This window comes from Schistocerca serialis, chromosome 2, assembly GCF_023864345.2.
Source record: "Schistocerca serialis cubense isolate TAMUIC-IGC-003099 chromosome 2, iqSchSeri2.2, whole genome shotgun sequence".
NCBI lineage: Eukaryota > Metazoa > Arthropoda > Insecta > Orthoptera > Acrididae > Schistocerca > Schistocerca serialis.
Genome location: NC_064639.1, coordinates 880,725,970 through 880,749,471, shown reverse-complemented (window position 1 = coordinate 880,749,471; position 23,502 = coordinate 880,725,970).

The window sequence follows — 23,502 nt, the reverse complement described above, 5'->3', positions numbered from 1 at the left end:
CTGAGGTCAATTACGCGCTGCAAATAAATTTTAGTTTCTGCGTTGCAGGCAATGTCACTGAAAATTCAAAAACTAATTGTTGTATTCAGTCCAATGCTAGTTTCTGCATTACAGGCCAAGCTGATGAAAATACAAAAGCAAATTGTCGTATCCAGTCCAAAGGATATATTTGTGTTTTGTCATTTTTAAATACCTTAGATTTTTTTACGGATAAAAATTGCTTGTAATCAAAATTATCGTCTCTGTATGTCTGAACAGGTTCAGGATTGTATTACAATCTGTTTGTCTGTGACTGTTCGGAATCTAAGTCACGTAGTCTCTGTAAATTACCTAAGTTACACTGGCTGTGTGAGTGTGACAAGTGTTCGGAATGTGGCGTTTGCTGTGACGTGTTAGTGACTGAAACATTTTTCATTTCCGTCACTTTAAAATGTTCGTCAATTTGGCTGCTCTGTTGTTCAAATCTCTTATCGACTTCCGCATCCAGCGTGTGTGAAAGTTCTGCTGACATTAATTTAAACTCGTCTCGTAACTGTGTTGCTTTTTCAGAACATTGTTCAGTGACTGCACTACTTTCATCTCTAAGTAATTTCGTTGTGGCTACACGTGTACTACTTAATTCTTGTGCAACAGATCTAATTTCTTCACTACTGTTCCTAGCACAAGCCGTAATTTCCTCACGTAATTGTTCTTTAGTATCAAGACGTTGCACGGTAACGACTGTAATCAGTTCACTAAGTTGTTTGTTCTGTTCGTCAAGGCTGTCGTGTTTTTCATTCGACTGTTTGAAACTCTCATTAAGTTGTTTGCACGATTCAGTAAGTTGTTTGAAATGGTTGTCGTATATTTCATTAAGTTGTTTGAAATGGTTGTCGAAATTTTCATTAATTTGTTTGAAATGGTTATCTAGTATTTCATTCCACTGTTTGAAACTTTCATTAATTTGTTGTTTGAGATTTTCATTAAGTTGTAGCAATAATGTCATAACTTGATCCCAGCCAAAATTAGCGGCTCTATTCTCTGTACTGTGTGAAGGTTTGCCAATCGGATGTGCACTGTGGATCACTACATCGGAATCAAATAAATTTGACGTGTTTTGACAACATTGTTCATCTTCGTGTTCATTGTAATGGAACGTGCCGTGTCATCAATTGTTACATTTACTCTGGACATAATTGCATTTGTTTGCTCATCATTAGGATCAAAATCAATACTAGTGATCGGTACGCACTCATTTTCTGTAAATGGAGGATTATCATTATTACACTGAGTGTCGCAAGTATTATCGGTCAAATTATTCGAGTCGGCTATTTCACTCATTGCACATCGCGATGTACTGTTAACAGTTTTTCGCGGAATTTTTCACAAATCAAAATTAAGCACAAAATGAAACAACGACGAAGTAAAAATGGAACAAATACAATTACAACAAAGAGCAATAAATTGCCGATGATATGTGAAAGAAAGAGTGACAGGTTAGTAAATGTGTTGCGCCAGATGCAAACTACATTTAAGTAAATAAGAGCAGATATATAACTACTTCTCAGAGATTCACAAAGAAATACGATCCTGGCCAGTTGTCACCAAGTGTAACCGCCCAACAAAATAAAGTAAATAATATGAATATGATTCTAATTTAGTGTAACCTCCCCACAAAATATATTAAAGTAGAGAATATGAATAATATTCCCCACCAAAATTCGTTCCCATTTAGTGTAACCTCAAAACAAAATTCTTTCTCATTTGTATCCTCCCTACAAAATTCTTTTCACATTAACCTCCACACAAAATTCTTTCTGATTTAATCGAAGCTCAAAATTCATTCACATTTAGTGTAACCTCAAAACAGAAAAATTCCTAAACCTCTCAACAGTAAAGATTATATTTATGTCGTTCACATTGAGTGTAACGTCCCAATAAAAAAATAAATTCAGTAACCTGGTAATAAAACAATGTAACCAACCTCTCAATTAAATTGTCGCTCACTTTTGACTTTTCAATAATTCACTGTGAATTTAACCTGGTAAATTTTGGACGACTGCAGTGCTGCGTCATGGCCCTGAAACATGATTCTGAATAAAAAAGGAAAAATTCTTACCTCAATGAAGTCGCCGGATATATCTGCTCTTACAATAAATTTTTTCGGCACAGCTCTGTGCAATGCTGGCCGACCTATCTGTCATTTATGAAAGGAAGCAACTGATTTTTCTATTGCAATAATTGGGATGATCATGGATGGGAGAAAATAGTAAATTCTTTAAATTGAAATGAATGGTTGTTAAAAGTTACTTTTTATGAGGAAGATTATTATTACGAGAATTTTAAAACACTTACATGAGACTTGGGATAACATTACTACATATGCGCGAGGCTGCTTTTTACATTATACAATAATACTCAGGCTCCAGCATCGCTGCACCGCGACCGGGTTCAGCCAACACGATAAACCATACCAGACCAGAGCAGACTCCAGACTAGCGACAACTTACTACTACAGCTACACAGTTCCTACTGTAGTCAACACTGCTCTCTGGTCAGAGATTCTCTTATACCTTGCATATCGCAGGCAGCGCATGAGCAATACATCGAAATTACATCTGCTCAGACCTCTTACAACATGGATACAAAATCTATAAGGACACTAGATGAGATTCTTTTAGTAGCCAGACTATTACATGAACTACCTAATACCATGGAAGGTGCCATTATAGATACTGAATGGCTATAGAAGCAGTTCACCATGCCACACAAGGATACCTGAGTACAACACTAGTAATACCACACCAGCAGCTTTAATTAGCGTTGCAGCAAGCAGAAAAAGAATTTCCAACACAGGTATGACATGCCATACCTCTAGTAAAAAGTAACAGAGCATTTTTCTGTCACGTTTCTTTTATTAATGTTTTTTCGGATCAGGCTAGTGTAAATCATTAATATACAATTCCCAGTAGTGGATTTCAGTTCTCAACATCAATGTTTCACAAATCACCCATATTTATTCAAAAGGAAGTTGATTAAGAAGTGGATGCAGATTCAAAATAGCGGTGCCTTACCATTGTTCACAGCTGAAGTCTTCAATTTAAGTAATGAGCAGTGTGGAATTTCAGTATGGAAGTGTTGAGTACTTTGCAGGTGGGTGTAAGGGAGTGATTAGTAAATGTAATCAAGATATAATAAATATCAGGGTAGTCAGAGAGTGTTGGTAACTGGATGTTGGATGGATAAGATGAGGAAGTGAGGTTAAAAGTGAAATAAGGTCAGTGTGAGGGGAGAGAGAGAGACAGAGGACTTTTTTTCGCTTTAGCTGATGTGTTGAGTAATTTTGTTTATTGTATGTTTTTCAATATTCATCTGGTCTTTAAACAGGTTTTTATTCCATGTTAGTGCTTTTTGTAAGAGATAGTTCTCTTGGAAAGTGAGGAGATATCTGTGTTTATTGATTTTAAGGCTATCTCTTTTTCTATTGTGCTTGACCAATAATACTGTACTGGTGACTTATGGCACCAAATGTATCAGGATGACCAAATGTAGCAGGAAGAGGTAGAAGGCACTATATTAAGACTTGTCCAAGCTTTCCAAGTGATTTATTGTTTGCAACTACAGTCTGTGTCACCGGGTCCCACAATGCTGAGGACACCACTTCGCTGTCTGCGAAATGGCTTGGCACGGAATGGCTGCCTCAGCAACCTGTGCACTCACTGTGTGTCAGCCTTGTATGCCAGCGGAATTGTGGCGTCGTCAGATTGCCGACCGTTGACTTGGTGACCTACATCCCTATCAACTCAGCGCCGCTTGGTGTGAGCTGCAAACAGCCAGCTGCATGCTTCTCGCTGGTGTGTCTGATGTCTCACAGACAATAAGTTCCTGTGATACGGCATCCATATCTGCAGCTCTCGCCTTGGGATGCCTCTGGCGTGTGTTGAAAGTAAGGACGCCTGCCCATGGCCTACTGCTAGCTGGCTATGGACTCCACATCAGCCCCAGAGGGTAGAACCAGGGACTTGCCATAGACTGGAAAGCTGGCGCCCCATCTGCTACTGCGTGTAGCTGCTGGTGTGACACGCCCAGCCATCCAGGAGAGCTGCCACACTTGAATGAATCTTGTTAGAAACCCGCAACTTTTTATATGTGGCTGTGCACCTCTGTTTTGCCATACGCACAACTTCCTGTCACATACTCATAACACACTAGGTTGGCCAGTGGGTCCCTTCTGCCTGTGATTTGCGACATGCAAAACCGCTATGTACACTCTTTCAGCAATTTGACGGCCCTGTGGCCTCTATTCTACTTCTCAACTGTTGGTATGCGTAACTCACTGCAATCTGGCCCGCACCTGGCTGTAACTTGTGTTCAGAATATTGAACAAAACTAACTTCCCCTATCCTAAACGGTGGTGCAGCTACAATACTGGCGTTTCTTTCGGTCAGCAAAATTAAAATGGTTTGTACAGTATTTTCATGCCATGGTGTGTTCTTTATACATTGCATCATGGGTCGTGCCAGTAATTCCGATGTGCATTTTGTCACTGTCTCTGTAACTGAGCTGCTAGATAAAAGATTGTTGGTTATCTGTCCGGTGTTTCTTTCAGTTTTGGGATTAGTCTCTATACTTCTTTGTTTATTGTTGCAGATAACTGGCGATATTTTAAATTAATAAACGAAGTGAAGGTGGTGACATAGGAGTTTCTAAGACAGATTTGAATCGAATTAATAATTTTAACGCAAGTAGAGACCCTATGGCCACACAAGTAAAGAAACTTCAGTTTGACCACTACTAAACTGAATAAATGTTAATTTTGCGTGAAACAATACAATTACAAAACGTGTACGAAAACACTGGAAATAAGTGGTAGCAGATTGCATACTCAATCTTTGGAGACTGTAAGAAAAACATATTGCAGTGTGGGGATTACAGACAACTAGGCAATGTAGCAGCATGTAGATGCAGTGCACCACTTCGGGTAGCACCGCATTAATTGGAGTGGAGTTGTGGCAGCCACACAGAGAACTTGCACCTCTTGGGAGCAGCGTCTGGGTTGTGTACTGTAAACAAGTAAACAAGTGAGAGAGGGACGGGGAGGGGTGGGGGACAAGTGCTCCTCTGTGATTCCGCTGTAGATACAGTTCCCTGCGATGCAATATCTCACCTGCTGAGTGAAACACCAACTGCTGACTGCCCGCCTGTGGTGAGAGACCAAACTGGCGACCAGCGCAGGGACAGCCAGATTGCTGCTGTTTGTTGTAACTGCGAATCACGCAGTACACATAAAAAAATTCCGTTGGCGTTGTATTCGTTATGATAAACTCTACGTGGAAGAACAAGGAGTGTATGAACATTGCTTTCTAAGCGCCGAAACTCACATTTGTCAGCAGAAGGGAAAAGTAATATGTCTCTGTTTGTACATAACTGATTTGCATCCACAGTACTCAGAAGTTCCGGAATTCTGATACCAGGAAATTTTACTGTTCATCACATCACTCCACATAATAATGAGGCAAATTAAATTATCAAATAAGTTCTAAGTGTAATACCGGGAAGCCGACTGGTTCTAGGTGCCAATTACAAAGTTTTTCCTAGTTGATTGTTTTGCGACGAAAACCCACTGTTAATGATGATATTTGTTTCCAAAAATTTTCCCCGTTATCGGTTTTGAACCAACAGGCTTATCTGCAGACTGCTGTATACTTTACATTACGTTTATAGTTCCTGAGTCAGTTTTTATGGAATACAACAGAGCACTGAGAACATGATAGCACTGAAAACGCTTTCATGATAAAATAACAATTCGCACGTTTTCTGTTCTCACTCTTCATATATACAGCCTTACATCTCGAGCGAGAAGCACTTTTACGTCTTACATTTCATTGTTTGTGCTGCCAATGATAACGGTGGAATGTATTCTTTTTTTGTTATTTGTACAAATAGTTCTGCACTATGTTTCTTGTAACCTATATTCATTTTGAGCTATTTTAGTTTGTTCCCATCCTCATTCAACAGTCATGTTTTCATTTATTGGCACATAATGTAAATATTTACCTGATATGTTCTGTACCGAATATTTTTAGTAGCTATTCTTAATTTAGCACTAACATCGAAATTGTTCTGCGCTAGAATCTATCAGCCGCACACAAACAGTACATTTAATATGTGAGGGAGTTGTGCATATCTACAGATTCTGAAAACAAATTTTGTAGTAAATATATCTTTTTTTTTTGTAATATCTTATGACACAAATTCAACTGAAGTTCAACGTCATTTTCAGGACCCCTAAAATAATTTTTGTTTCTCATCACATTCGATAACTTTAGCGTGTATACTACGATATACGTTTTGGTATGACGCTGTTTCCTCTTATAACTAACAGTCGGTTTTCCTCCCCGACTATAGTAATCCTAGTTTGTGGTATCTTAGTCGATATCGGTAAGATGTTAAAATGTAACCTGGTTTATAGCATTCGGAAGGACTATAGTTCAAGTTCCCTTATGGCCGCCAACATTTATATGTTCCATAGTTTCCCTAAATCAATTAAGGCTTATGGAAGGGTAGTTCCTTCGAGAAAGACGCAGCCGATTTCCGAGACTTATCTCTGTCTACTAGACGTCACTGTTTATTGGACGTTGAATTGACCTCTCTGTTTATTGATTGGATAGCCACTGAATTGCTATTTATTTATTTAATGGGATAATAACAATTATTAAAAGGCGGCAATTTTATTTAAGCACTGTTTTTACTCTTTCGATTGTTGCGAGTCGGCGATAGTGCAATGCTGCTCGCTTTGGAGAATACACATTTTGTAAGAATTATTTGGTCCAGGAAACACTTTTACGATCACGGTTGCGATTTAGACGGTATTCGCGTAATTGTACTGATTAAAAGTTATCGTTTCCGAAAGACGCAGGTTCGATTAAAACTGTGTGAACTTTTGCGCGTATAATGAAAATATTCATAACACGTTGCGTAACAAAAAGAAACATGCGAATCACAACCGTGATCAAACGAAGAAAATATATAACATAAATGTTCTTCGCTGTTATTCAGGACAGGCTCAGATTAGGCCTTGCAATTTTTAGTTATAAGAAATCACAAGACGTTACGCTTTAGAGATATTTGTTTTGAATAACTTGTATTTACCTTCTCTCTCTCTGCTTTTCACAGCCTTTATACCTTCACATCGATTAAGGAACTTTTCCTTCTCTACCAACCAGTACGAGAACAAAATTCAGACTCAACAAAATGTCTTACATTGAATTATTACATGCTTAACCCTTAACAATCATATAGAGTTTCGTAGTACAAACAATGCTAATTTATTCCGTGCACTAGAAAGTCTTTGATACACTGAGCACAAAAATGAAAATAATAGAAATATAATTACATTTTTAATATCGTGAATACTTCTTTAAATCATGAAAATAAGGTTTGACATCGTCGTAACATTAATTTTCATCGTAGTAGCACTAGAACGTTAAACCCTAATTATCCTTTCTTCGTTCCAATATTATTATTTCCCAATTTTTAGCACTATCTGATACTTATTTATATGCAGAATGAATATATCTCATATTCTAAATTGCCGGAAACCACGCTCTCAGGAACAATACAAATTTTCGCTATTCTCTTACTGAAAGTAGCATACAACAGTTTGCATTATAAATAGCAGAGCTAAGTAGTGTAAATGCCTCTTTATCAATCATCGTATGCTTATTTTACCCGTAGTCGTCAGTACGAAAGCCTACAGGTACGGCAATCGATTCATATGCGATTCAATTAGTAACAACTTTGGTGGGACTGCATTACTCGATATACAGCACATCATCAATTACTATCTCCTACCAAAGGGAGTTGAAGTACTGTCGTTCTAAAATTGAGATGGGAGAGTGTTTTGGAAGGATTGTGGCAGCGAACTACAGTGAAGAACGTAGTTATTTTGCTGCGGTTGAAATGTAATATCGGAATACGGGTGGAGGTTTTACGATTTTATTTTGATCTAAAAGGAAATTGGAAATAAGACGAACTGCTTCTGTACCCTAGCTTTGACTACATAATGCACCATAACACGGAGGATATGGTTCCAGGAAATGCCATAGTACCAGGATTGCTTTATGTATAACTCAAAAATGACGGGATATTCTGACTCGTCAAAAAATTATCGCTCATAGCGGTTGTAGTGAAATAATTCCGCAAGTCTCTCGTAACTAAAGAATGACGGTGTAAATGACGTTCTTAACTGCGTTAAAAGGGCATTTTGTGCATATCATGTACAGCTGTCACCACCTGAGTGTCGAAAACATAGTTACTGCAGTGAAACGACACTTTTTTGATTAAGTAATGTGCTGTCGTAGTTACGGATCGCACGGCAAAACACAGAAACTGCATAAAATTATCTGCTCCAAAATATGCACACAGAAACATATAAATATACGAAAAATCAAAAAATTACTTACTGAAGCACTTCTCATAAATCATATTACAGTGAGCACATTATTAGCAATGTTGGTTCATAAAGTAGGACGCAGTTGCACTTGAAAAGGGCAAGTTATGCGATGTGGATCACCGAGTTTGATCACATTCTGCAAGGACATTCTATACTGAAAATAGTTAGGTACGTGCTTCGGCTTTTTGATAGGCACTCCCTAATTAGACCTTTGGAGAAGAGAGAGTCACTTGTATGAATATCAAGAGCTCAGATGGAAACCCAGTTCTAAGCAAAGAAGAGAAAGCAGAAAGGTGGAAGGAGTATATAGAGCGTCTATACAAGGGCGACGTACTTGAGGACAATATTATGGAAATGGAAGAGTATGTAGATGAAGATGGAATGGGAGATACGATACTGCGTGAAGAGTTTGACAGAGCACTGAAAGACCTGAGTCGAAACAAGGCCCCGGGAGTAGACAACATTCCATTAGAGTTACTGACGGCCTTGGGAGAGCCAGTCCGGAAAAAACTCTACCATCTGGTGAGCAAGACGTATGAGACAGGCGAAATAACCTCAGACTTCACGAAGAATATAATAATTCCAATCCCAAAGAAAGCAGCTGCTGACAGATGTGAAAATTACCGAAAAATCAGTTTAATAAATCACTGATGCAAAATACTAACGCAGATTCTTTACAGACGAATGGAAAAACTGGTAGAAGCCAACCTCGGGGAAGATCAGTTGGGATTCCGTAGAAATAAGGAAACACGTGAGGCAATACTGTCCCTACGACTTATCTTAGAAGCTAGATTAAGTAAAGGCAAACCTACGTTTCTAGCATTTGTAGACTTAGAGAAAGCTTTTGACAATGTTATCTGGAATACTCTCTTTCAAATTCTGAAGGTGGCAGAGGTAAAATAAAGAGAGCGAAAAGCTATTTACAATTTGTACAGAAACCAGATGGCAGTTATACGAGTTGAGGGACATGAAAGGGAAGCAGTGGTTGGGATGGGAGTGAGACAGGGTTGTAGCCTCTCCCCGATGTTATTCAATCTGTATATTGAGCAAGCAGTGAAGGAAACAAAAGAAAAATTCGGAGTAGATATTAAAATCCGTGTAGAAGAAATAAAAACTTTGAGGTTCGCCGATGACATGTAATTCTGTCAGAGACAGCAAAGGACTTAGAAGAGCAGTTGAACGGAATGGATAGTGTCTTGAAAGGAGGATATAAGATGAACGTCAAAAAAAGAAAAAAAAAAAAACGAGGATAATGGAATGTAATCGAATTAAGTCGGGTGAGGCTGAGGGTATTAGATTAGAAAAGGAAACACTTAAAGCAGTAAAGGAGTTTTGCTATTTGGGGAGCAAAATAACTGATGATGGTCGAAGTAGAGAGAATATAAAATGTAGACTGGCAATGGCAAGGAAAGCGTTTATGAAGAAGAGAAATTTGTTAACATCGAGTATAGATTTAAGTGTCAGGAAGTCGTTTCTGGAAGTATTTCTATGGAGCGTAGCCATGTATGGTAGTGAAACATGGACGATAACTAGTTTGGACAAGAAGAGAATAGAAGTTTTCGAAATGTGGTGCTACAGAAGAATGCTGAAGATTAGATGGGTAGATCATATAACTAATGAGGAGGTACTGAATAGGATTGGGGAGAAGAGAAGTTTGTGGCTCAACTTGACTAGAAGAAGGGATCGATTGGTAGGACATGTTCTGAGGCATCAAAGGATCACCAATTTAGCATTGGAGGGAAGCGTAGAGGGTAAAAATTGTAGCGGGAGACCAAGAGATGAATACACTAAACAGATTGAGAAGGATGTAGGTTGCAGTAGGTACTGGGAGATGAGGAAGCTTGAACAGGACAGAGTAGCATGTAGAGCTGCATCAAATCAGTCTCAGGACTGAAGACCACAACAACAACAGTTTTTCACAAAATTCGATTTTACGGCAGAAAATCGTATTTTGTGCAGTATACATAGACAGATCGTCTACAGAGACATGATTTTATACGCTTGGTACACATCCAAATTGACATCTGCCATATTTGTTTTTATCAACGCGAGTCATATATGTTTTAGATGAACGATGTACCGAAAACATGTCAGGAATGTGAATTTCCGTTCGTGTTTTGCGCATGCTACGAGAAATATGAATGTTTTTCCTATTTCTGTGATGAGTTTTGTCCCACTGATTTCAAGAACGCCCACTAATAGAATATCAGTTATAATTACTCAATAATAGACTTCAAGTGTATTTTTGTACTATTTAACACGTTAAAAACAACTGCCCGTACGTTATATATACTTATTTGATTATTCATCACACCTAGAAAATTTTAAGTCAAAAAGAGGCAAAGAAAAGTACTCCGATTATCAGAATATTGTCTGATACACAAAAAAAAACAAAAAAAAATCGAATGAAAGAAAGCCACGACCAAGAACCGAATATGGACCAGAAGTTTGGTAGCCTAAAGCATTCGCCGCTCCACCAGAACCGCTCTCTGCTAATCGCCTAGAATGAGAGGTGTAACATCCACGAGATAAATTTTAGCTACAGAGCGACGAGAGGTAATTATGCCTCTAACAGTGATAAGCATTATCTATCCGACAATAAAATAAAACAAAACTATAATAAATACTAATTATTTATATAATATTCTGTGATGTAATTGGACATATAGACGTGTATCATACAAAGACAATGATAATTGTAAATTCCTTTCATGATCTGCGTTTGCCTTCCTTTGTTTTTACCTTCCTTTGGTTGGCTTTTGTAGTTTGCTGACGCAAGACGCGTATCAAACTGAGGTCTGTTAAGAAATTGTAATTATTTGTTAATTATTACTTGAGAATAGAGTTCATTATTATTATAATTATGAGTGAATAATTATTTGTAACTGTAATTCCTCTTTCAATATGCATTATCTGTGTTAATTATATCTTTCCGCTGCAAGGAGCGCAGCCATTGACGATAGCGATTTGTATCGCATTTTTCTTTGTGTTTCTTTCGATAGTATCAAAGGTTTGCTTGATAAAAATTAGTCTAAATAGTGCACAATATAAAAGTAAAGTTTCATAAGCATTAATTCAAATACTTATACTGTTAAAAGGAAATTTGCTCTAACAATAGAAAATATCTGTCAATTGTCTGCCGCCATCTTAACAATTATCTCAGTGGCAAATTCTTATTACGAAACTCTGCAGATATAAATGCCGAAGGTAACACAAATGTGTAAAAATAAATGTGCACCGGTGGTCCCGAACTCATTTTAATGAAAATAATTCGAATCAGATTGGTTCTTTAAAAAACAGTGCTCATAGCACGATCCATATAACAAACTTTTCTTGCTGATGTATGGAGCCGAAATTAATTACGCACGAGTTGCGAAGAATATTGTTTCGGGTAACATACGTCAGTGTTGTGCGCGGCTGATATTCGGTGGTTTTAATGATCATTTTACTGAAGATAACTGTTTCCATCATAATCAGTAGTTGTATAGAATCTGCTGTATGAACTGTGATTTAGCGACACTTACACAACTTATCAGACAACACTTTAACACAACGTTAACTTAAATTTCTTTAGCAACTTGACCAAATCTTTAGCCAGGAGAAAAAATTATTTTGTAATTACTCACTGTAATGAAATAACATTATCATTTTCATTTACCAATTAGTTAAATACCAAACCACTGAATAACGCAGCGAACGCCACAGAGGTCTCCCAACTACAACATAAAATCACATAAACGGTATTAACTTTGGACCACGTATTATATTAATAAAAAGCCTGCTTCTTGAAAGTTCTTTCTTTGTAGAGATTTTGCAAGTACGATTTTTCGTCATTACCTTGACACGATTTTTTCAGAAACCAGAAAGTTTCTAGCAAAAAGACGAAACACGTGTCTCGTTATTATTAATATAGAAGGTCCTTTCAAAAACTTAATCAGAATCAGTGACTCACGTCTCAGGCCATCCCCTTGCCAGCAAAAAAATTGCAATCAGGACAAAAGACACAAACACATTCATTTCACAAAATGGACTTAACATCTGAGGTTATCAGTCCCCTAAACTTAGAACTACTTAAACCTAACTAACCTAAGGACATCACACACATCCATGCCCGTAGCAGGTTTCGAACCTGCGACCGTAGAAGCAGTGCGGTTGCGGACTGAAGCGCCTAGAACCGCTCTGACATCCATCACGTCAGCAATAATACGCGTCATTCACATCCTCTCAGCTACAGAAAACCGAGCACTTAAAATGGTAATGAGAATGAACAACGCCACATACGTAAGTGCAAAATGGTAGCCTAACAATCGTCTTATTTTCAATCCACAAACTGCCAGATGTAATGCAGCTTGATAAATATTTTTGTCCACCAAAGTGCAAGCAGATTTATAACACTTCTTCATTTGTCTGGCCATATTGTCCATGCTTGCTTTACAATTCCTGAGGGTCTGCTAGCAAGTCGTTGGTTTCTTTTTTCATTAGACACTGATAGTTGCTAACTAATATCTCTCTGCTTTGCACAGCACATTTTTTTCAAACACCGCTGTTTACTGGCTATTTCTACTTTGTGACAGTAAACAGTGGTGTACGAAAAAGTGCGCTGCTTAAAACGTAAAAAATGTATAGTTCTATAAAACAGCGAAAAGAAGCCACAAACATCAGTTTCTAACGAAGGAATAAACCAAAGTCATTCCAGCAGTCAGCATTTTCTGATGTAGACGAGAAACCAAGCAGAAATTACCACCGCAGATGATGCTTTACTTCAAAAATCGAAAAGCTTATGGTGAGCAAAACACAAATTTTCTTGTAGTTGTAACGACTTAAGAAAAATACCCTCAGAAATTCTAATACTTCGCAGATTACTTGATCACTTAAAGTTCTAGATCAATAACGCCTCCTGCTTTTTAACGTTACACAGGGCATTGCAGTAAATGTCAGGCAGGGACAAAATCATTCACACTAAAGCACATTCACTGCACACACTATATTCTGAGATGAAGCGTGTCTGAAGTTACTGAGAGTAACTTGACAAACTAAGCAGGCCCTAACTGAACCACAGCAGATAATCCTATTGTTATTGCTCGTTAGAGAATGCCCAGCACTCGGTAACATGTCCACTCACATTCGAGGCTTCTGTGGTGAGACTCACTCTGAGGATGGCCGGACGATAAGAGAATTATCAGTTAAAGAAATTTTATTTGCGCGGCTGCATGTCCATAATTTAATGGATTAAAGCATATGTTGTTTGCAGAATTGCACAAAGTCTTACAGTTTGTCTCCATGTTCACATGACACGCAAACGTATGTATCAAATACCATTTGTATACGATTTTCTTTTTCTTTTTATTGGTTTGATGCGGACCGCCACAAATCCCTCTCCTGTGACAGCCTCATCGTTTCAGAGTAACGCTTGGAACCTACGTCCACAATTATTTGCTGAATGCATTCCAGTCTAAGTCTTCTTCTACGGTTTTTACCCTCTACAGCTCCGTGTAGTACTGTTCAAGTTACTCTCCGATGTCTTAACAGACTTCCAATCATTCTGTCCCTTCTTCTCGCCAGTGTTTTCCATATATTCCTTTTTCCTCCGATGCAGCCCAGAACTTTCTCATTCCTTACCTTACCAAACCACCTAATGTTCAATATTTTTCTGCAGCACCACATCTCAAAGCTTTGATTCCCTTCCGTTTTGGATTTCATACAGCCCATGTTTCACTATCATACAAAGCTGTGGTCGAGACGTACATTTTTAGAAAATTCTTCCTCCATTTAAGGCCTACTTTTGATACTAGTAGGCCTTTCTTGGCCGGAATGTCTTTTTGCTAGTGTTAGTCTGCTTTTGATATACTCCTTTCTCCGTCCATCATTGCTTATTTTGCTGCATAGGTAGTAGAATTCCTTAACTTCATCTTCTTGGTGACCGTCGATAATGTTGTTAAGTTTCTCGCTATTCTCATTTCTGGTGCTTCTCATTACTTTTGTTTTTCTTCGATTTACTCTCAACCCATATTCCGTACACATGAGACTGTTCATTTGATTCAGCAGATCATGTAGTTCTTCTTTGCTTTCACTGAGGTTAGAAATGTCATCAGCGAATCGTATAATTGATATCCTTTCACCTTGAATTTTTATTCTACTTGTTCTATTTCCATCATCGCTTCTTCGATGTACAGAATGAGCGGCAGGGCCGAAATACTAAATCCCTGTCTTACACCCTTTTTAATCTGGGTACTTACAACAGAATAATATTGCATTTATTTTGCACAGTTACACGAGCGGCCAATAGAGGTGGCGACCGAACCGCCGAATCTTTCCATCAGTAAATGGGGTATGTTCTCAACTGACTCGGTTGTTTTAAACCCCTCCACTGATGGAATGACCCGCTTCCTAATTCCGCATGTATAAAACCAATACGGACTTGTAGCTGTCACTCCTTTGCGCTTACTGCTACGTATTTTAACCGTAAATAGCTCAGTCCTAATGGTAAGAGGTAGTAGTGAATTCACGTTGTTAATATTTGAATACAGCACAGCTGCCACAAGCTCAGTTCACTTTTACTCCACTCCTACCCTCGCCATTGCACCACATTAACTATGTGCTATGTGGACCTTGCTAAATTCACTTGTGCGTACATTTTGACCGTTACTAGCCAGTATTTACCTAATGATTAGCACACTCCTAACCGGACTATTTCCCAAAGAGCTGTGATGATTGAACTGGTTCGATCCACGGCCTACAGTGCCCTACAGTTCACACGGTAACACTGCCTACCTGACCCACTTAACTTGGTAGTGAGCTTATGTATCCAATCACCACTGCTAGCAGCAGTGGATAATCCTACCAGCACGACGAGAGCAGCAGACTTACCGTCGAATCCTCCTGAAAATACTTATAATTACGGTCGCCAGCTCTGAAGGAGCAAAAGAATAAATAAATTTTTGGCTCGTTTCAAAGTGAAACGGCTTTAGTTGAATTGTAATTTAATTCTGAATATTACTATTTCTGATCATTAGAAGTGATTCTACAAAGCATATACTCTTTAAATTTCTGTGAGTTGGCTTGGTAATTACTACCAAGACTATTTATGCAACTTGGGTTAACAAAATTCTATCCTTCAACTTTATGTAATGATTTTGGATATTACTCTTTGGACAATTGATATAGAATTGCTTAAGTGACTTAACTTGAAAGGTTACTCAGAAAAATTTAAGTAACTATAAATAGGCGACTCATTCTTGTGTGATCATTGCTCTTTTCAACATTCTTATCCGCTAAAGTATTCTACAACAAAAAGAATTGTAAATGAAAGAGGCGATGGTGGCCTTAGTCTGATTTCACTATACTATGTTTGAGGTTACTACACTTTACGACGAACAACATGCGTCGTAATTTTACTCATTACTATATTCTGTCCTCTGTACTAGCATTAAAGAAAACTGGTACTCTCCTTTTACATTTATACAAAGTTCGAATTAACAATTGCAAGCAGTCTTGCCTTGGGTAGACGTGTCGGTGCTGGTGGTGAGATGCATGTGGCTAACGCAGCTCTTCACGCCTCATGCCCTTAATGGCGGCTGGAACTACGAGCCGTAGCACTCGTATAAGCTACTGCACATCCGCCATAAAATCTGGGTGCAGGAACTCTTACAATCAGCCCCAGTGGCATGGAGGTGGCATCGATAATCATTCGTCGCGTTTCACTCCACATGCGGCGACGATATTGGCCTCTTCGCTGTTGCACAATCACTTTTGCGTGAGCACAGCTTCACACGTCCGATCACGTCAACACACCCCAGGCCATTCCATTGTTCAGTCCCTGTGTCTCAAGCTACCCCTAGCTACGCTCGTATCACCAAGAGTGGGGGCGTTCCCCTACCACCTTTTCACTGAAATCATTTAGTATTTAAGATAATTTATATTTATTACCCTGGAGTTAATATCAGTCATAATAATTTACTACTAGTGCTTTACAATATTAAATTATGCAGTAATAACTTATAATTACCAAGAAAAAGAATACATTTGACTCCGAGAGCTTAGTGCATTGTCTGACAGGTAGTGCTAATTCCCGGTTTCGCCAATAGATGGCATCAGGGTGCCATATATTTGCTAGGTATTGTTTATGCACAGCTGCTAAGGCAAAAAAATATAATTCATATGTGATGCATTACGATTGCACGCTCGGCTATTTTTACATGTATAAAACTTTTCGGTGTGATACTGTTTTCTCTGAGGCTGTATGCAAACAAGGCCTGATAGGATATTTTTGAAATCTGGCGATTTATAAAAAAAATGTAAAATATGATTAGTGTGACAACGAAAGGAGTATACACTGAAGATCTCTGAGTATCCGTTAACATATTTACTGCATAATCCCAAACTATATGTGATATCCTTTCACCTAGGAGTGATATTTCAACAAGGTATGTAGAAACATTTCGCCAAGTCCGGGAGGTAGGAGTTTTCTACTACTAGAAGTGATGCTCGATTTGGCGGGGGGAGTCGTGTTAAGTATAACCAGGATAGCTCAGTCGATATGTTTTCTTTGTTATAAAGGAGGATTGGTCGTTGCTTTGGAAGAGTACTGCTTGTTTCGGAAGATCACCTTTGCGTTTTGAAGAGGAGTTCCTTCTTTTGGTTGTGACGACGAACCGTGGTTGTTATATGACGGTTTTTTTTTAAGTGGGTTAACTAAATTCAGAATATAGTGTGAGAAGATACCCACATATGGCTTTCACTGTGCAATGGAGATATGGAAATCTTCTGTTGCTAATAAGGAACACTTATGCGACACACGAGCAGCACCAAGAGGAACCGCGAATGATTACAGAGGGCATCTCGTGCACCGAAAGATGTCGCACAGTAATCTGGAGGGTTTTCAACGGGCACAGGCAGTGCTGCTGGTGGAGCGGTATTTCCGGAGAGCGCCGTTTCACACCGTTTCAGTCGGAGGCCGTAGCTTGCACCGGTTGTACAGAAGGTGTGGGAAATACAAGTGGTTGAACCGAGCTGGATGATTTCGTCATTGGTACATATGCATACAGAAATATTCAGTAATATTGTAGCTCATTAGCGGTTAAAGAGGACTAAAGTGACTAAAACCAACCGCTGTCTCTTTGATTGCTCTTGTGAATTAAATAATATTCAGTTCTGTGTCAAACTGAATTGGTATGGAAGTGTAATGTATAAAAGGCTGGCAAATGTATGTTGACTTCGACTGATTTTATGCTAACTATAACACTGCATTAGTATGGAGAGCAGGGAAAAATTCCCCAGTGGCTGGCCACATAGTAAATAAATCAACAATAACGACTTAAATAAATGTGTCCATAATTTGTTTGAAATTAATAATAAATGAAAAGCACCAGATTGCTTTGTTCTACAATATTATTGTTTGAAATTATTCACTCCTAACTTTTCCTTGGAAAACCAGGTTTAGTCTCAGTGAAATCGAAGTAACTTATAAATAACCTTATTTTACTCAAAACAAAGCTATTTTTCTGTTTTATTCATTCATTGGGTTCGTTTCATTCTTTTAATACCACGAGTGTCTTGATCAGTGCGTTTCGCACTTGCTCCTTTGATTCTCTCTGCTTCCATGACCATAATTTCGTTTCTGGTTTCTCTCCACCTACGACCATCCACTGTATTCATATCCTGCACTGCTGCGTGTGGATTTTTCGCTTATTTCAATTGCTTTCCTGTCTCCACTGATTTCTATCATCGAGTTTTTAATTGTTAAGAACGTATTGGTCAAAGTGTCGTCCTACAGCCTTATGACGCTCCAGGCAAATCTCTTCCTTATCATGACTGAAATTGGTTTAACACTCTCATGAAGTTTCTGCTTTGATCCATCTGCGCAGACTTCACACTGTTTTTTCGTGCCCCAGATATATCTCAAGATCTTGTCGAAGATGCCTGTCTCCGTTGCGTAGGGTGAGGTATTTCTGACTTTAGACAAACAGTGTTTCAGTTTGGTGTTCGTGGACAGGTTCTTCTGCCCATAGGTTATCTTTATAACATACAGTATTTCTGTAGCGTTTAGCACCTGTCAGTTATGCCCTTATTCACCTGTACCTTGCCTGTTATGTCCCCCCCCCCCCCCCCCCACCCACACGTAGCAAAGGCTGTTCACATTATCCGTGACTTGATCTTCAATCTTGGAATTCGTCTCTGCATTCAAGACCTTGGTCTTATTGTGGCAATCTTGAGGTCAGCTGCAACTACAGAAAGATTTTCCAGTGCCATTTTCGAAACATCTTCATTATCGAGAAGGAATGCCTTATCTTCAACAAAGGCTAGGTGGCTTACAGAGGTGATGCGTTTCGCTTGGAACCCAATATGAGCAGTTCCAGTAGTCATACGTTTCTTCACCGGTTTTCGGCGTTTGGTCACTTCATCTAGCAAAAATTTGGACAGAATCGGTGACAATCCATCTCCTTGACGAACTCGTTTCTCTCCGACACTAAGTTCACCTGTTTCCGGCGTTTGGCCACTCCATCTAGCAGAAATTTGGCAAGGTGACAGTCCATCTCTTTGACGAACTCGTTTCTCTCGGACACTGAGTTTGTATACCTCACTCTACCAGCTTTACCTTTAAAACTGTCACCTAGTAACTCGTGTAATACTGTGACCAAGCCTCTGCCACGAAGGATATTCAACAACTTTCGTGTCTACATTATCCCTGCCTGCGCTCTGTCATGTATCCCCAGTTAAGAGTAGGCCGATCTAACGTCTCAGCAGTCCAACTGTGGGGAACTACACGCTTGATAAGTGATCGAGTGATTGCAAAAGAGCATCTTGCTGATCAGAAGAAACAGAGTTGATGGATGAATCACGAGATCAAATTTTGACTAGGCTTGTGTAATATATCGTACCGCCGGGCGCTTCGACATAACTCTGTTTCGTTTTGTGGTGTGATGTATTGTACCGTCCTATATTTTTCTCCTCGTTTATTATATGTCATGGATTAAGCGATCACCTGAAACGTTTTACCTCTGCCGTCGTCTTATTTTCAACTGTCTCAAAAGAAATGAAGAGAAGCATGGCTTGATTTGTCTTCTCAAAGTTCTGAAGCTGAGCGGACGCACAGAGAGACACGCTCACCTTTGTACAACGGATTTGTTAAAATAAACTATGAGTCTCAAAATACATTGCATGGGCTGTATTAGCTAATTTCATCTATGTGTTCAGTAGCTGACTGACAATCTGAGAATACGGAAAAAAGCGGCGAAAAGTTTCTTCCGCCAGTGTCATTCCCATTCGCTACAGAAAAATTAATACGAAGCCTGGAACTAAACTCATTTCTGTTTCTGAGCATTGCACATGCTTCAGTTTTTCTACCGCTGAACATTTGCAATTTGTATCGATGGAAAAATGTCGGCACTCGCTCTCAACGCTTTATAAAAGTTGGGTTTCTTCGGGAACACAAAAGAAAGCTCGAAAATTCATTTCCATGAGTAATTACGATCTTTATGTTTCTTGCAGTTATGTAGAAATAGTTTCATTTCTGTTTCAGATTGTTGTTGTTGGTGTGTTGTTTTTGGAGGAGGAGACCAGACAGCGATGTCATCGGTCTCATAGGATTAGGGAGGGACGGGGAAGGAAGTGGGCCGTGCCCTTTCAAAGGCACGACGCGCGATTGAAGCATCGTCCTCCCGAAGGCGAGTCCAGTGTGCTAGCCACTGCGCCACCTCGCTCGGTTTCAGATTATTAATAGCAACTTAATATTGATGGCGAGTAGTATAGGTCCTGAAAGTCGTCTACGCTATTGGGTGGTAAGTGTGAGAGAATGTAGCAAACGCTAGGTGGAATGGCGCAATATGGAACAACTGTCACTTAAAAAAAATTTGAGTAACTATCGGAAAACGACTCACAGAAGTTCTCTATTTAATTATATGTGTTAGTAGTGACACGAAGAGGTTAACCATCAGTAATGATTCATGTCAACATCTGATGACTGATTGCCATGTCATCACTAACGAAGCAAATATGGATGTACACAACTTAACAAATGAATTAAGCGTAGCAAAAGTATCTCCCGATGCGGTGTTATGAGAAAAAGGACAACAGGGTGACATATAACACCTCTCAAGAAGTACGGATTGTCCCACGCTGTCTCAGGTGAACAGCTGATGCTTGTAACCCAGCTTTCACGATATTTCAGCTAGATTCTTTTGGCAGATACAGAGGGCGCTTCAGACTTACAAATGTCAGAAAAAGGAAGAGACTGAGGCTATTAAGACATCCATCGGAAAAGTTCCCAAGAAAGTGGAAAAATATTAATAAGACAAATCGAAAGTGACTTTTCGTCCTCCATCAAAAATCTCTGCGCCTGTGGGATCTGTCAAAGACAGACCTCTGTAAAGGTTTCGTCTAGGAATCCGTGCGATGCGACCAATCTCATATGAGGGCAGCCACAAACATTCCGCCTGAGAGCGTTGCTGCAGCGTACGCTAATGTGGCAAAAGTTATGGGATAACTACTCATATCGTGTCGGACCTCCTTTTTCCCGGCGTAATGCAACAACTCAACGTGTCACGGATTCAACAAGTTGCTGGAAGTCCCTTGCAGAAATATTGATTCATGCTGCCTTTATAGCCCTCCATAACTGCTGAAGCACTGCCGGTGCCTGATTTTGTGCACGAACTGACCTGTCCATTACGTCCCATAAATGTTCGATGGGGCTCATATCGGGCAATGTGGGTGGCCAAATCACTCGTTCGAACTGTCCAGAATGTTCTTCAAACCAATCGCCAACGTCTGTGGTCTGGTGACATTGTAACTTCCCAACTGCATATGTTTCTGCATGAAATTTAATTCAGCTTTACCTCCCACTCTATAAAAAATTTGCGTGTTACAAATACTATGAACTTACAAACTGTTATCAAACTTAAACTCGTATGCTAACAGAACCTAATTTTAAGTGAATTGTAACTGGTCTCAATACAACTTGTCTTTATATTAGATGCGTAACTGAAGTAAAACAATTATCTGACCCCCAATCAAAATTTCCACGTACCTCGCGTCTTGACAACATTGTTGCACATTTCTCGAAAGCACGACAGCAAACAACAAGCAGGCAGCGGCTAAGCTAGATTTCTATTTCTAAATAAATATTCACACTGTTGCTTACCACATGGAGCAATGCGATAATGCCTAATGGTAAACAGTAGGGTTGGGGAGAGTTACTATTCCTATGAAATGATATTCCAAGACAACGATTTTAGAATGAAGTAAGTATTCAAAAAGACAGAGCAGAACTCTGATCTTTACAAGTAACATTAGTCTGAACAATGTGCTTAACAAAGTAAATAATTATTTAAAAAGGATATAATGATAACAGGGTGTATTGTTAGACCGTTGATATATTAATTCATGACTCAGGGAAGTGAGGTTGTCTTTCCGTCGGCTCTGAGCAGGTGAACGAAGTTAACTAGCTTACAATAATGATTTCTACACATTAGGTCTGCAGTGCAGCGGTCTTACCTCAAACTTATTCTCTTCAAAAAATAATAACATTATTCAAAACTTATATTCTCTTCGCACTGCAGTATATAGCCTACAAGTTATTCATCCTTGCTGTCCCTTACAATAAATATTTCTTCACCTAACAGATACAGTCACAAGTCAACACAGCACTACTGAACACGCCCATCACCTACCACACTTCAGCTAAGAATCTATCAGACTGCGCAGATAGCAAAGAAAGTGCCACGTCAAGACCAAAGATTGTTTAACAGTAACGTAACTTGTTCTCTCTCTCTCTCTCTCTCTCTGCACATCGATAACAAAATGGAAAATGGCGTGCCCACCTGACATATCCTCCACCTTTCCCGAGCAGAATTTTGTAATTGGGTCATTTCAGATAGGAACGGGACTCTAAACATTATGGATGGGATCATGCAAAACTAGTTACAAATATAAAGAGAAAAATAACTTGACACGGACATGGGTTAAAGAACTACAAATAAGAAATATTTACAAAATTGCATGTGATGTTTGTAACCCATAAAATGCACCACAGGTAGGTTATCATGTTTTATGATGTCTATGAGAACGTTCTGCACAGGGTTATTGTGGAAGTTCGTAAGTCACATTTTGTAGCGTTGTGGTAATGGTGGATCATGTGAAACTGTTTCCAGTAAAAGACATGATCAGAAACGATCATTAAAAATGTACAGAATGACCTAAAGAAAATTCCAAATCTGTTCTACGAAATACGTATGAATATTCGTCATTCAAATACACAAAAGTATAGGGAGTAAGGCAGAAAGACAGCCCTCCCGGTTGGCCGTGCGGTCTAACGCACGACTTTCTGGGCGGGTAGGAGCACCTGGTCATCGGTACGAATCCGCCCGGCGCAATTGTGTAGAGGTCCGGTGAACCGGCCAGTCTGTAGATGGTTAGGCGGTTTTCCATCTGCCTCGGCGAATACGGGCTGGTTCCCCTTATTCCGCCTTAGTTACACTATGTCGGCGATTGCTGCGCAAACAAGTTCTCCACGTACGCGTACACCACCATTATTCTACCACGCAAACGTAGGGGTTACACTCGTCTGGTGTGAGACGTTCCCTGGGGGGTCCACCGGGGGCCGAACCGCACAATAACCCTTGGTTCGGTGTGGGGCGGCGGAGGTGTGAAGTGGACTGCGGTAGTCGTCGTGGGATTGTGGACCACTGCGGCTGCGGCGGGGACAGAGCCTCTCCGTCGTTTCTAGATCCCCGGTTAACATACAATAAAATACAAGGTAGGAAGACACACATAAGGATAGCGATCACGTAACAAATAAACGTATAGGAATTGAGGTAACACACACACAGGTAAGAAGAACACAAATGTATAACCAGGAAGAACATGGATGAGGGAGTAACCAAGGTTCACATGAAAGGGTACTTCATGCAGTCAGTCAAATGTCAGTCTATTATTATACCTATGTAGTCAGTGATTCTCATGCTGTCTCGTTACAGTTCGTCCTTTAGTTTGTGCACCTCTCAATCCTTTTTACTCATAATTTTGTCAAACTTCCAACAAATACCACTGTTTACTTTATCTCCTCCCTTCTTTCT